Source organism: Octopus bimaculoides, chromosome 6 (assembly GCF_001194135.2).
Source record: "Octopus bimaculoides isolate UCB-OBI-ISO-001 chromosome 6, ASM119413v2, whole genome shotgun sequence".
Lineage (NCBI taxonomy): Eukaryota > Metazoa > Mollusca > Cephalopoda > Octopoda > Octopodidae > Octopus > Octopus bimaculoides.
The window spans coordinates 100,376,411-100,381,049 of record NC_068986.1 but is presented as its reverse complement, the minus strand read 5'-3'; positions in this window follow the sequence as shown (position 1 = coordinate 100,381,049).

Here is a 4,639-nt window from a genome sequence, read left to right as displayed (position 1 = left end):
GATTTGAGAAAGTATAAGATTAATTAGAAATTTTGTCACAAAGTTAAGGCTCGCATTTCGTTCGAAGTGCTCAAGAGGAAATTGAGATAAAAGATTGTGGGTGGGTGTGTGTGTGTGTTTTGGGTGTGTGTGCGTGCTTGTATGTCTGTGTGTGTGTGTGTGTGTGTGTGTGTGTGTGTGTGTGTATGCATGTATGTATGTATATAAGGGATAATAAAACGAATGGTTTACACCTGGTAGCTTACTGGTAAAGCACTATCACTTTAACAATAATCGCTATGTATATGGCAAAAAAAAAATGACGGAAAATGGAATATACTAAAATCTATTAATCACGACATTCGTTTCGACACATCTAGCATCGATCTCTGACGGGCGGGACACTCAGCAACTGGTTCAGGTGCATACGGTTGTTTACATGTATGTCATCAGGTAATAAATAAACACAACTCGTTAAAATAACAGTTCTGCGCGGTAAGTTCTTCTTTTGTAGAAAGAAAAGCAGCCAGAGAGAGGAAATATCTACATCTGCATAGAAGATCAAAAATAAAATCGCAAACGGTGAAAAGAGAAACGAACGTGCAATACTGCGAGAGAAGTATTAAACTAACTATTAGCAGATATGGACGTATAAACGCCCTCGGACAAGGTGCATGGCACGAGTGCACTCGATCATACAAGCATCTGCAAAAGGGTGAGCATACACACATGTGAGGCTTGTTGCACTCATGATAACAAAGCGAGTTAACTATCTACTGGGCGATAGTAAAAATGGTTAAAAGTAAGCTTAAGTCATCCGTACTTTAAAGTAAGTTATGTTAACAGTTACTCAAAATTCAATCCCACCACATATTCCATCTTTGGTCTTTTTATTTTCCATATTTATCTATTTATCTATCACTTTCTATATATAGGCATATATATATATATATATAAATAAAGTGCGGATGTGTGCGTATTTGTATATGTATGTATATCTATCTATTTATATCACACACATACACACATATATATGTATATATAGATGTGTGTATATAGATAAACACACACATACACACACGCACGCACACACACACACACACACACACACACACACATATATATATATATATATATATATATATATATATATACGTGTGTGTCCGCGTGCGCATCTGTGTGTACCTGTCTGTATATTTGTTTGAGTGTGTGTGAGTGAGAGAGAGAGAGGGACAGAGAGAGAGAGAGGGAGAGAGAGAGAGAGAGAGAGAGAGAGAGAGAGAGAGAGAGAGAGAGAGAGAGAGAGAAAGAGCTCATGGAACTTTACGTGTGTGTATGTGTGTATATGTGTGTCAGGAGGGAAAGATTAAAATTTCACAAGTTCTTATTCCATTTGAAATTATTTTCACACGCCGAAGCAAAAATTTTCTAAGCGAAGAGAGGACGATTTTTTCTTCGTTGTACATTATTTCTCTTGAACTTAGTATAAACATTTTTTTGTCTCTGTTTGACGTAATATTCTATTGATATAATACCCGGAAAGCCTGTTATAAATACTTTTCTCTTGTATTAATGTGAATTTTTATTCCAAGTGTCCGATTGTTTACGATAACTAAAGCAATAGGACTAAGGGGATCTGAACTAAAGGGACAGCATGAGAAAAACAGATTATCGTACTCACTCACATATTTATTTAATTATTTACTTGTCTAAATTTAATTTAATTTAATTTAATTTAATTTCAATGTTACTTTGCTCTCCTACATGCCCATAGTGGCCACGGTTTTTTATCCATTTATTTTTTAATTTACTTTGTGTTATCTGTTAACCATCGACCAACCGGAAACGCTTCATCGTTTTCAAAAAAATAGCTGACCAATTAGGTTGCAGGACTGATCATAACCTCTGCACACAAGGATTCGGGGATTTGTTGATCGAAAAAATAAAGAAAAAGGACATCGTACATTGGTCACCAACTGGTGCAATACTCTTTTTAGTACTAACTGACATCCTATGTATAAACTTCCACCTCTGAAACACGGACCTTACTTTCAAACCATACCTTCAAACCCACCACTTCAAACAGAAATATAACGTGTATATTTATATGTAACGTGATATTTATATGTAAACAAAATAAGAACCGCTGCCTAACTTTACCCTTCCTAAAAAACTCATCCTTCGAATGAATATACCTACTTATCCGCCACTGGATAAAATAACATGAATCTTGGAAGGCAACACTTGAAGCCTATGAATTATTACCCTTTCCTACACCTAATCCATGTTACTTCTCTCAAACTCTAATCTTGCTCCTATTCTTTTTATGCTCTCTTCAATAACAAAAATATACTGTATCTATTAGTAACTTATTCTTGTATGTATCTGATTTCCTAACCAATTAGACCATCTGGTGAATCCTAGAGGCACACTCAACATACATACACTTGTGTGTGTATGTATGTATTTATGTATAAAGATGTATGAGACCGGGTCTACAAAATTACTATTTCCATTTCTCAACTCATCTGGTTTAAATCTCATAAAATATAAAATGTAATTTAAAGCATTAAGAACTTAAACGAAAGACGCACATTTTATCTATGCTACAGCAACTACTACCATTTGGACGTCGATAGACATGTGGCAGAACCACTGTCCAACGCAATCCACTCAATCAACTTTCTCTCTCGACAATTCTGTTCTCCACACCAAAGATCAAGTTCTTATCACCGCGCGCACGCTCATTCGTTCTCAGCACATAGTTCTAGAATTCCCTGATAGTTCAATTTAATTTCTATATTTCTTGCAATTTCAGGAGGAATATCGATTGCATCAATCACAAATGCCTTCAAGAGCCAGATGAATACCATGTCCATAGACCCTTGACACAGAGCAAATCAACAAACATTTTAAATTAAATAAAAATCTGTCATGAAATTTATGCAGTTAACACAACATCACACACAAAAGTATGTAGACTAAACTACATTTTTTATTTTAAATAACCAACTGCAGTTCTCCGGTGTGGCACACTTAGTTTAGTTTGAAAATTCGCCTCCATACATTACGCTCTACGCTACACACCTAGCTAGAAAATACATAATCAACATGTTCTAATCTCTCATCCGAGTACATAACTATTATTGTTATCAGAATACACTAATACATCAATGAACAATGTAAAAACTCTTTTCAACTTAACCAAATCCCACTGGAGCCGCTTCCACTGTTCCACGAGAAATTAGAATTATGGTTAGCTGAACTCAATATCAGAACTAGCACAGAAGATACATTCAACAAAATAATTGTAGACATATCTATCAAAAAAAAAAAACATATCACAAGGGAATATAGAAAAATATAATTCCAATTACATAATCGAGGTAGACAATGTGATAAAAACTAAGGACAACTTCAAACGTAACACAGCAAGTTGAGAGACTGAACAAATATACTCAACAGCAAAAAAAAAAAGCAATTGAAAGTTGAAAAGTGGCATATATTTCTATGAAACATAAACACAAAACAAACATTAGAGGAATATACAAATACTTCACACAAAAATTCAAAAAAGCGTCAACACTACACATGAAGTTTCAAGAATGACACCCGCTAAAATGTACATATTACAATAGAGAGAACATTAAATTAACACATATTTACTTTTTTCTGAAATACAACCTTGCACATACTATTTATACATGTTGGAAGAGGGAACGAGAGAAAGAGAGGGGAGAGTGAGAGAGAGAGACAGAGACAGACAGACAGCATTTGCATGTATTTTGTATACATGTATGAAATTATATGTATATATTAATAAATTTAGAAATTTTTATATATATATATATATATATATATATATATATATATATGTATGTATGTATATATATACATATCTTTTACATGTCATTTATGTATTTTTCTCACCACTAAGCGCTGACATGTTTAAGTTTATTTCATCATTATTCTTCGCCATTATATAGTATATTGCATTATTTTATATCCCATCTGTTGCTATACGGCTATGTGTCCACTATTTCACAAACATTTTCACGCATCTTACTGTCGTTACTGTCGATAAATTATCATTGGGGTTGGTGAATTTTTATGCTGTAGCCAAAAAGTTAATTTTCTAGTAAAATAACTCCTAATAAATGGTATAGTAAGATGTTCGCATTGTTCTATTTTACTCGAAAAAAAACAGTTACCTTTGTTCAAGAAATGCCGGTTTTAGATTTTTCCCTATTCAGGTTTTCCCATGGGCCGGCATCTTAAATGTAAATATAGTGAGAGATTCGATCCTCCCTGAGAGGCTACAATACGTAGAAGCATATTTCAAAGAGATTTTCTTTACGATACTGTATTTACTCACAAGACGGAAAAAAACAACCTAACAGTGTGGACGACCTGATGGTATCTATTCAGTATATCAATGGTATGCAGAAGACTCTTTACGCGTTTACGAAAATCTCATAATTATATACATACATATATATATGTGTGTGTGCGTGTGTGTGTGTGTGTGTGTGTGTATGTGTGTGTGCGTGTGTGCGTGTGTGTGTGTGTGTATGTGTGTGTGTGCGTGTGTGTGACTTACAAATTGATGCTTCTAAATTTCAATGACAGCGTTCTGTTTCTGTATCACAGCCGACTCGCT